General features: G+C 46.3%; 1 long non-coding RNA gene across 1 annotated transcript; it reads right to left on the bottom strand.

The window, feature by feature from the left end:
• Window positions 1-2,067: 2,067 nt before the first annotated feature.
• On the bottom strand, window positions 2,068-4,639 carry LOC118969971 (uncharacterized). The gene is made up of 3 exons (XR_012123533.1): window positions 4,544-4,639; window positions 4,208-4,344; window positions 2,068-2,907 (listed from the first exon to the last, which is right to left on the bottom strand). It is a non-coding gene; the product is annotated as an uncharacterized lncRNA (long non-coding RNA).
• Window positions 4,640-11,533: the final 6,894 nt, after the last annotated feature.

The following is an 11,533-nucleotide window of genomic DNA, read 5'->3' as shown; positions in this document are numbered from 1 at the left end:
CTCAACACATATTTGTTGAATGAGTGAGTACACGAATGAATGAATGGATAAATTGTAAAGGTGAACCCACTCAAAACAGTATGAATTGGCACAATTAAATAAATGAACCACTGTCAGAAAATAACTCAAGTACATATAACTATTATATGATAAAGGTGACTTTTCAAGTCGGTAGGAAGAGACATGAATTATTTAACAAATAGTGCTGGGATAACTGGTTAACTCTGAAAAAATACAGTGAGACAATTGGACGTATACTAATAACAGGATTGGTTAAGCAAATTATGTTGCATTAATATGGAATGCGCTATGGACTCAAAAAATGATGTTATGGATGATATTGGTTGGCATGGGTCACTACATTGTTAGGCAGAAAAGGGGGCAGGAAAGAAAATAATGCGGTAAAAAGGGCAAGTCATAGAGTGGGACCATCAGTTTGCATTTCAGCTCTGTGACTTCTGGGTGACCTTACTCAAATTGCTTGTGTTTTTGCCTCAGTTTCCTCTTTGGTAAAAGAGCACCAGTAAAAGTGCCTCTGCTCATTTGTTACTGAGAAAGATAAACATGAGAAGATCCATGTGAAGAGCTTGGTGTTGTGTTTGGCGCAGAATAGGTGCTCAGTAAATGTTCATTGTCATCATAGCCTTTAGTGAGCACCTCCAGGGAGCCCAGGGGTGCAGGGGTGTACGGGATGCAGTCTTGGCCTTGGAGGTGTTTGCAGGCTGAGAGGGAGTGAGGGAGAGATGGACTGGATGCTGGCTCAGAGCTGATGATGTCTGCTTGAAGTGGTAGTTTCTCTGGTAGGGGAAATACATGGTGTTCTGAGGACAGAGGAGGCACCTGGCCAGCCACGAGGTAAGAGAATGTTCCCAGAAGACTTGCTCCTCCCCTGAGTCCTGAAAGACTGTCAGCTATTAGCCAGAGAACAAGGGAATGAAGAATGTTCCAGACCGAGGGCCTAGCACGGGCAAGTGACAAGTGGGCCAGGTGTGTGGGAGTGTAGATGGCGTTAAGGAAGACGCAGCAGGTGCGAAAGCAGAGGAAGGAGAGAGCAAAGAGGTGTGCGTGCCTAGTTGAGGCATCTGAGATGCCCTAGCATTGCAGGCAGATGGCCACAGGGTCAGATGGGCAGTTTACAGTTGCACCCTGGCTGCTGTATAGGGAATGGAGGAGGCTGGCATTGGGAGTCAGGAGGCTGGAGTGGATGTCCAGGCTGACGGTGACAGTGACAACAGCAGGGTGTTTAACATAGAGCTCCAGCAGTAAGAAGCTGGCGTTCAAGGATCCGGGATCAGATGGGATGTCGCGGGGGAGGGGTGGAAAGAGCCCAGGACCACACACGGGACTCGGCCTTGGGCCCCCAGGAGGGTGGTGATGCCACTCACTGAGGCCGGACAGAGAGGGAGGAACAGGCTTAGGGCAGGGTGAGTGCTCACGTGTGGGGCAGTTGAAGAGATGCACAGCTCACTGTCACAAGGAGACACCCAGAACTAGGATGTCTTTGCCGCCACAGCGCCACCTGAGCTGGAGATGCACAGCTAGGACCCCAGCCCCCGTCTGGGTACGACTCGCCGGGAGGGGTGGGTATCTCGAAGAAGAGGGGCCAGGAGGTGGTCCTGGGGGGACCATGGTGGTCCGTGGGAGAGGAGCGAAGGCCAGAGCAGCAGCAGGAGGTGCAGGAGTGGCCACATTGTGAGTCCAGGGGCAGCGGGGTCCGGACGCGAGAGCTGCAAACAGAGTCGGATGCCAAAGGTCACGGAGGATGGTGCTGGTGGAGGAGCAGTATGAACGCTTTCAGTGGAGCTGGGGAGCAGGGCACGTATGTGCTGGAGTGGCCAGAGGAGCCAGCCCACAGGGGACCTGGGAGCCAGTCATGTGTTTTTTAACAAGTGTTTTATTTTAGAAGAGTTCTGGATTCACAGAAAAATCGAGGAGAGAATATAGAGAGTTCCCATAGACCCCACAGCCTGTTTTCCCTATATTAGCATCTTATATTAATATGGTACATTTGTCACAATTAATGAACCAATATCGATCCATAATTATTAGCTCAAGTCTATGCTTTATTCGGATTTCCTTGATTTGAACAGAATGCCCTTTCTCTGCCCCAACATCCTGTCGAGGATACCAGGTTCCATTCATCACCGCGTCTTCTTGGGCGCCTCCTGGCTGACGGCTGCTCGGCCTTCCTTGGCTTTGATGACCCTGACAGGTGTGAGGAGCGCTGCTCAGGGAGTTCACGGGGTCCCTCTCCGGGGATTTGCCAGGTGTTTTCCTCGTGGTTAGCCTGGGGTTGTGGGTTTTAGGGAAGAAGACCACAGAGGTCAAGGGCCACGTCCACCGCATCACTGTTGACATTGACCTTGACCGCCTGGCTGAGGTGTGTTCTCCCGTTTCTCCAGGGTAAGGTTCTCCTCTCCTTTGTCACAGGTCCTCTTTGGAGGGAAGTCACTGCACAGCCCCCACCTAAGGAGTGGGCAGTTTTGCTCCACCTCCTCAAGGGCGGGGTATCTACAGAAATTATTTGGAATTCTGCACAGGATGTTTATCTCTTGTCCCCCATTTTATTTATTAATTCAGTCATTTATTTGCACCAGAATGGGCTCCTGGACATGTACTTTATCCTTTGGGTTATAATCCCAATACTCCTTTATTTTGTTGCTCAGATTGTTCCGGCTAGGACCGTCCAGCTCTTTCAGTTGGTCCAGGAGCCAATGTTGACAGGCTTTTGTGAAACTAGAGTGCCAGTAAATGGGGAGTCTGGTCCCGTGGTTCTGGGGTCTTCCTGGGAGGGGGCAGGGCAGAGCTGTGTGTCAGCTGGGCTCAGACCACGGAGCAGCCGAAGGAGGCTGCTTGGAAGGGAAGAAGTGAAAATATTCAGAAAACAGCTTGGCTGCACCAGGTTGCCTGTGTATGGAGGAAGAGAGAGCATCGTGGCTGGAGCCCCTGTCCTTGGAGGTGGAAGATGTGGGCATGACCCCACACATGGCGTCAGCAGAGTTCATGAAGAGGTACCAAGCCCGGGAACCAGCTAACATGACCAAAGTGGGCTTGGGGGTGCCCAGCGCTCCACCTGGAGCAGTTGACCTGTTACTGGGAGACATAAAGCCCCTTGGCCTTGGCTGGGGTGACTGACCTCAGGCTAGGGGCTTCAGGGCCTTTGCAGAGGCCAGTGAAGGCAGGCAGCAGCTGGAAGAGGGGGCAGGAAGGGCCTTCATTCCTGTGGACGCGCTGTGCCAGCCAGAAGCTGAGACAGGGAAAGAGGCAGGCTTGCCAGGCAGGGCAGGGCTGGAAGGGCTGCTGACTGCCCTCCCTGTGACCCCAAGTTCCCTCCTTGGGCTGCGCGCCTCTTTTGTCTATCTAAGTGTTACTTCCATAAACGTAATAAACCCCTGTACCTTCCAAGCATACACATGCTCCCCAGAACCTGTGGTTAAAATGAGTGCTTCCTGGGGCTAATGAGGTTCCTATTTGTTCTGACCCAGAGGGCGTGAGAAGCCACCAAAGGCAGGCATGGAGGCAGCTGATTAGGGGCAGGGCCCGCCAGCCTGTGGCTGTTAGCTTGGTGAGCATGTGAGCAAGGCTCCAGAAGAAGCCGCCCTTTGCTGTTGTCAGCCATGCCAGAGAGAAAAGAGATTTCCGTAGAGTCTCCGGGCTTTTGTGTCACCCTCAGGTTTTGCCAGCCTCCATGGGGACTTCAAGGGGAGAGTACTGGGCTGAGATCTGGTTACCTGACACCCTGAGTGGCTTTCCATTAAATACTCCATCAGCACGTGGTTAGTGGATCACTCAGCCATGTGTCGGTGCTGGGCTCGACAGCGTAAGGTACAGGCAGGAGTCAGAAGCCTGGGTCCCACTCAGTCTCTTGTGTACGGGGTGACCCTGGTGAAGGCAGGTAACCAACCTGAGCCTTAGCCTCCTCAGTTGTAAAATGAGCATAATAATGCCTCCCTAGAGGTTGCTGAGAGATTAAACACAATGATGCCGGTAAGCCCTTAATGTGGAGGTAGTCACTGCGTAAATGCTCAAAAATGGTAACTGTTTTTATGAGCATCTGCGTTCAGGTTGTGTCTGCCCTTCACGTCCCAGCCCACCATCCCTGCCAGTCAAGCCCAACTCAGGCTAGCCCACTGTCTCAGTCTGTTTGGCTGTAATAACAAATACTATAGACCGGGTGGCTTATAAACAGCAGAAATGTATTGCTTACAGTTCTGGAGGCTGGAAGTCCAAGATCAGGGAGCCTGCATGGTCAGGTTCTGGTGAGGGCCCGCTTCCCGGTTGCAGACGCTGACTTTTCACTGTGTCCTCACATGGTGGAAGGGGCCAGAGAGCTTCCCCGGGTGCCTTTAGAAGGGCACTAATGTTAGTGCTGTGCCCTCAGGACCTAATCACCTCCCAAAGACCCCACCTTCTAATGCTGTCACCCTGGGGTTAAGTTTTAACATAAAATTTTGGGGGAAATAAACATTCAGACCCTAGTACCCACCCACCCAGCACAGCCATAGTACCGCCCTACTGCTCTGCACCCCTATACTCTCCTGACCTTTCACCCTCCCAGGCAGGCTGCCCCAGCCCAGTGCTGGTGCAGCTGGTGGGAGGCAGTCCCATCCGGGTCTCAGCTTCCTCTACCCCACCATACGTTTCATCACCACAGAGGCTTTATGTTTCTGTTTCCCAGCTCAGCGTTCTTGTCCCCGCTGAACAGAGAAGTGAGAGCTCAGAGACTGTAGCAAGGGATTCTGAAATTGATTAGTTGAGTATTTTGGGAGGCTAGCTGAATGCAGTTGTGACTATAAGGCTATAACATCAAAACTACAAACCCCTAAGGCCAGGCGGTCATTTAGAGGCATTGCTACATTGTTTAAAGAGGCCCCTTGAACCACACTGCCTGGGCTCAAATCCTGGTCCCACCGCTTACAAGCTCTGTGACTTTTGGCAAGTTGCCAATTTCCCTGTGCCTCAGTTTCTTCATCATAAATTGGGGGTGTTGATAATAGTAGTTCCTTCCTCATAAGGTTTTTTGTGAGGATAGTGCTGTGTATATCTAAGTGCTCTGTAAGCATTGAGTAACTGTCACGGTAACTATCCTTATTGATGGGGCTCATAACCACATGCAAGGCTCTGAACCTAGACTGCTCTTGTGGTACCTCACTGAGTCCTCACGCAAACTCCTGGATGTGTGTGCTGTTGTACCCATTTCGCAGAGGAGAACTCAGGCCCAGGCCCACATGGTTCCTCCTGTCTCACTCACCCCATTCTCTCTTCTCCTTTTCACTCTGACTTCTTTCTGCCCAGATGCACAGAGTCATGTGTTTCTCCCAGGCTCCCCCTGATGAGCACTTTATTCATTTTGTTGTACATCTATTTATCATGTTAAGTCATTATTTTAAAACATAATTTCACATTTATAGAAAAGTTATGAGAATAGTACAAAGAATACCTATACACCCTTTTCTTCGAGCAAGTTACACATTCTTATTTTACCTTCTTTGCTTTACTATAGCACTGTGCTTGCTCTCTCTATAAATGGTATAAACCATTTAAAAGCCTGCAATTCAGAAGTTTTTAGTATATTCACAGTCCATCACCACTATCTAATTCCAAAACATTTTCATCACCCCCAAAAGAAACCCTGTATCCATTAAGCGGTCACTGTCCATGCCCCCCACCCACCATATCCTGGCAACCACTATTCCATTTTCTGTATCTATGGACTTGCTTATTCTGGGCATTTCATATAAATGGAATCATAATATGTGATCTTTTGCTACTGGATTCTTTTACTTAGTATAGTTTTTAAAGTTCATCCTTGTTGTAGCATGGATTAGAACCATCCATTTTTATGGCTGAATAACATTCTGCTGTATGGATAGTCCACATTTTGTTTATCTATTCTTCAGTTGATAGATATTTGCATTGTTTCTACTTTTGGGCCACTATGAATATTGCTATTATGAAAATTTGAGTGTGAGCATATGTTTTCAGTTCTGTTGTGTGTATGTTTAAGAGTAGAACTGCTGGGTCATATGCTTAACTTGCTGAGGATCTGCTGGACTGTTTTCCACTTTATATTCCCACTTGCAGTGTATTAGAGTTCTAAGTACTCTACATCCTTGCCAACACTTGTTATTTTCCATTTTAAAAAATTACTACTATAAAAGTCCCCTGAGCTTAAAGTGGTATCTCACTGTGGTTTTCATTTTCATTTCCTTAAGGATTCATAATGTTGAATATCTTTTCCTGTGTTTATTGGCCCTTTGTTTATCTTCTTTGGAGAAACGTCTATTCGAGTCCTTTACCTACTTTTTTTTTATATCATTAATCTACAATTACAGAAAGAACACTATGTTTACTAGGTTCCCCCCTTCACCAAGTCCCCCCACATACCCCTTCACAGTCACTGTCCATCTGCGTAGTAAGATGCTGTAAAATCACTACTTGTCTTCTCTGTGTTGCACAGCCCTCCCTGTGTCCCCCACACACTATATATGCTAATCGTAATGCGCTATTTCTTTTTCCCCGCGCTTATCTGTCCCTTCCCACCCATCGTCCCCAGTCCCTTTCCCTTTGGTAACTGTTAGTCCATTCTTGGATTCTGTGATTCTGCTGCTGTTTTGTTCCTTCAGTTTTCCTTTGTTCTTACTCCACATATGAGTGAAATCATTTGGTACTTGTCCTTCTCCGCCTGGCTTACTTCACTGAGCATCATACCCTCTAGCTCCATCCATGTTGTTGCGAATCCTTTACCTACTTTTTAATTGGGATTCTTTATCTTTTGTTGTTGAGTTATGAGAAATCTTTATTCTGGATACTAAACTGTTTTCAGATACATGATTTGTAAATACATTCTCCCATTTTGTGGTTTTTTCACTTGATCATGTCCTTTGATGTGCAAAAGTTTTTAATTTTGGTGAAGTCCAAGTTATCTATTTTTCCTTTGTGTTTTTGGTGTCATATTTAAGAAACCATTGCCTAATCCATGAAGTCCTGAAGATTTACAACCATGTTTTCTTCTTAGAGTTTTATAGTTTTAGTATTATATTTAGGTCTTTAACCTCTTTTGAGTTTAATTTTTATATATAGTGTGGACTAGGGGTTCAATTTCATTCTTTTGCAGTTCTTAAGTACCATTCACTGAGGGACTACTTTTTCCCCTTTTGGGTGTCCATGGTACTCTTAATTTCCTCCTTCATTTTTGAAGCATAGTTTTGCAGAATATAGAATTCTTGGCTGACAATTTTTTTCTCTCTCAAAACTTTAAATATTTCATCCCACTGCCTTTTGACTTCCATGGTCTCTGATAATATTACTGAAGATCCTTGTGTGTGACTGGTCACTTCTCTCCTGCTGCTTCCGGATCTTTGTCTTTGTCTTTCTCCAGTTTGATTATAACGTGTTTCCTTGTGGATCCCTTGGGTTTATCCAAGTTGATGTTTTTTTGAGTTTCTTGGGTGTGTAGATTCATGTTTTCCATCAAATTTGGGAAGTACTTTTAGCCATTATTTCCTCAAACATTCTTTCTGCTCCTTTGTCTCTTTCTTCTCCTTCTGGACTCCCATTACACAGATGTGGATATACCTTTAGTGTCCCCCCAGTCTTATAGGCTCTGATCACTTTTCTTCATCCTTTTTTTCTTTCTCTTCCTCAGACTGAATAATCTCAACTGATCTATCTTCAAATTTTCTGATTCCTTCATTTGCCTGCTCAGATCTGGTATTGATATCCTCTAGGGAATTTTTCCTTTCAGTTATTGTATTTTTCAACTCCAGAATTTTTATTTAGCTCCTTTTTATAACATCTTTATGTCTTTATTTGTGTCTCTGTTTGGTAAGATATCTTTCTTTTGGTTTCCTTTGGTTCTCTGAGCAGGGTCTCCCTGGGCTCTTTGGCCATAACTGAAGTAGCCTTTAGATACTGAAGCCTTTGTCTAGTAAGTCCAATGTCAGGGGCTTTCGATTTGCTTTTTTCCTGTGTACAGGTCAGAATTTCTTGGGTTTTCTTTCTTTTTTTTTTTTTTTGCATACCTCTTCCCTAGTTTTCTGTTCTCCATAAGCCTAGCTTTCTTTCGGGTGTTCAGCAAGCTATACTTCTTCCCTCCTCAGAAACATTACGTGTGCTGAACCCTCTGCTGGAACAACTGTACCCCGGTCCCCTACTTGGTTAATTCCTCCTCACCCCTTGGAGCCTCTGTCACATTAAAAACTTATCTATTTGTTATGAGTATTAGTATCAGTTCTAAAACTGTTTTGTGCAGTGAACAAAACTGTACTTATTTTTCTGTATCTCAGCATCATTCCTGATCCTGAGCTCTTAATCCGTGGGGGGAAGGGAAAATTCCATCTTACTCTGGTTCCTCTCCCTGCCTCTACCTTGCTCTGGATGTTGCGTGGAATGGGGGAAAGCTCACCCACACAGCTGCCTCCCTCTGGGCTCCCTTGGTCTCTGCACCATTGGAGAGACCCACCCCCTTCCACTCTGGCCCCAGAGACGTCTGTCTCTTCTCTTCTTTCTCTGCTCCAGCTAGCCATCTCTTCTCTGTGTGAGAACACTGGGTCTCCATGTTTCTGGCCAACGCCCTTTGCCTATGCCCTCTGTCTACACCTGGAAACATGCCAGCTTGGGTTAGACATTTGGTGAGCGGGCTGAAGCCTTTGCCCCTGTGAGGGAACACAGCCAATGCAGTGTTCCTGGACCCTCGCAGGAGAAAAAAGAATCAGGGACACCCACCTGCCTCTCCCCTTGGAGCTCTGAGGCTCTTAAACTATGTCTGATGGACTGCGGTGGACTGAGGGAGTCCAGATGGCAGACCAGACTGACAGGGCCTGAGGGGAGGCTCGGCCTGGGGGCAGGGTTGGGGCACCTGGCCGGTGACTTACACTCTGCCCCAGGGCTGGGCAGCAAGGGAGGAGAAGGGTTCGGGGCAGGGGTCCTTGCTGTCAGCATCTCTGGGCACAATCATCTCAATGTTGTTTGACATAGAAAGAAAATGAAGGAATGAATGAATGAGCTGAAGGGATGCACAGGCCCAGGCCACACTGGAAAGCTGCTGCGATGCCTTAAGACTGACCTTCCTAAGACATCACGGACATCCGCTGTGGCTGGGTCAGTACGTGGGCTTCAGAGGGGAGGTGAGAGTAGCCAGGATCGACTCTGGCTTCAGGAGTCTAGGACGTACGGGGTGCGGGGCTGGGTGGGTGGTGACTTGGAGATCAGTGTAGAAACAGGACCTCCGGGAACCTGGCAGCTGAGCTGGGAGTCATTATTCACTGGATTATCATGGAAACTTGACTTTGTTTAATGGCCTCAGGCTGGTAAGGGGTGAGGACATTTGGATTCCATTTAGAAAAAAAAAAAAGATGGGAGGAAGAGGAAAAGGAGAGTTCAAAGAGATGGGGAGCCAGGGTCACGGTCAGGAGGAGCCTTGGGTGAAGGACAGACGTGGGCAAAGACAGAGAGGAGGACAGAGAGATGGAGGAGAGAGAAAGGGGAGAAGCAGTTAGCAACCCATGCAAGTTGGAAGTGAAAGGCATCTGGCAACACTGCGATGCCTATGAAATGATATTAACATTTTATTATTGTAAGGTGAGCTTTTTAAAACGGAATTTTAAATGTTACCCTGCTGTTCGGGAACACAAAAACCTTTAATTTTATGCAAATGAACAGCGAGGAGCTCAGCGCTTAATGTAAACGAACACTTTCTTTGTAGGAGAGGTTGGGAAAGAGAAAAAAAAAATTCCCCAGGATTCTTTAATTGCTGTCTGAAATTATGTAAATCCCAGCACCAGGCAGAACACAATTACCCCGCGGCCCTCCCTGCCAGCGCCACTAATGTCTAACAAAATATCGGTGGGTGACATTTAGACGAGGTAATGCAAATGAGAATTAATTTTTTTCCAAGACAAAGGGCAGCTGAAAGATCACCTCATTCATATACAGGAGCCGAGAAAGCTTGTGAATGTGTTGTGGGGAGGAAGGGGACAGGGAGCCCTGGGCTGGGGTCTTCCCAACTTGGGCCCAGGTTCCTGGATTTCTGGTTTCTGGGAGCCAGAGATCACTAACTCTCTGGCTGCAGTTCCCAAGTAGTTCTGCGTGGAAATCGGGTTAACAAATGTAAATAGTCATAAAAAATTACTCCTGCAAATGGGGGTGATTCATTCTCAGCTATAAGGCACTTTTATGAACTTGTTCTCATTTCATAGTTAGGGTAGCCCCGCAGGGTGCTAACTTGAACCTCTCATGTGGAGGACAGATGTGAGGCTCAGAGAAGTCTGGCCACCTGGCCCAAGGCACACAGTTAATTCTGATGGCCAGAAATCTGTCATGTTCTTGGATGGATGTTATTGGTTTTGTGTTCTTCTCTTTTTCTTTTTCCCTCTGTCCTTCCTTTCCTGGCCTTTCCAATAAGATGTTTTTCTTCATAAAAATGTTTTTAATAAAGAGGACTTGCCGTGGTTCCAGTTTAGCACCCCACCACCACCCCTAAATTCTTTTTTTCTCCTTGAAATATCCTCCACACACATAACCCAGCCAGGTCAGCAACTACTCATCCTTATATCTCAGATTACATGGGGCTTTCTTAAGGAAGTCTTCCTTGATCTTCCTCGCCCACCCCAGCACCCTGGACTTTGACTTCCCAGCACTTACCAAAAATGGCAGTAACATGGCCAAGTCCTGTTCCCTGTGAGATCGTAAATTCCAAGAGGGCAGGGGCAGGGTCTGTGGTGGTTATCCCGACAGCCCCAGTGTCTACAACATTGCCTGGCACTTCCTTTGCTCAGTAAATGTTTAATGAATTCATGAATAAATTAAGGATAGAAAAGGAGGCTGTATACTGGTCAAAGTGATCATGGTGGCATGTGCATATACAAATGTGAAGCAGGAAGTAGTAATGATTCTCTTAACAGTTACTCCTGGAATTCTAGAAATTCATTTAGTAGGTGGAGGTGTAAGAGGGAATGTTGTGGGGAAAAGAGGTCGGGGATCTTGCAGGTTAAGAGAACTCTTTCCTATGAACCTAGTCTCAATGATGACATAACTCAGATCTTAAATTCCATAGGAGGTTGTGACTTAGTTTAGTCAACTCCTGATTGTCTGTGTGAGTCTTTAAAGACAGATTTCAATCCTGACACAATTCCTCTATTCACTCCCAAAGACACTTGGGCTTGAGCCAGATCTGAAGGCAGGCAAATCTTCTGTTAAAAATGAAACAGAAAACTATCTACATATATTTATAATCTTCCTTAAAGGATAGTATCTATATCTATAGCTTTTAAAGGATGATCTGATACTTAATCTGTTTTGCTTTTTTTAAAAATAACCTAAAACCGACATAGATCAACAACCATGGGAGAAATAGAGAAATCTTTCTAGCTTCTCACTTTAAAAAGCTTAAGGTTCGGACAGTTTCAAAGATGAGTTCATTCAAACTTGCTAAGACCAGATAATATCAATGCTTAAAAATTCTGGAACATAGAGGAAGAAGAACTTTGTTTTCTTTTTAAAAACAAAACCAGTACAGTACTTTTTTCTAAGA

This window comes from Manis javanica, chromosome 2 (genome assembly GCF_040802235.1).
Source record: "Manis javanica isolate MJ-LG chromosome 2, MJ_LKY, whole genome shotgun sequence".
Classification (NCBI taxonomy): Eukaryota; Metazoa; Chordata; class Mammalia; order Pholidota; family Manidae; genus Manis; species Manis javanica.
This window is presented reverse-complemented; position numbering and strand designations above follow the sequence as displayed.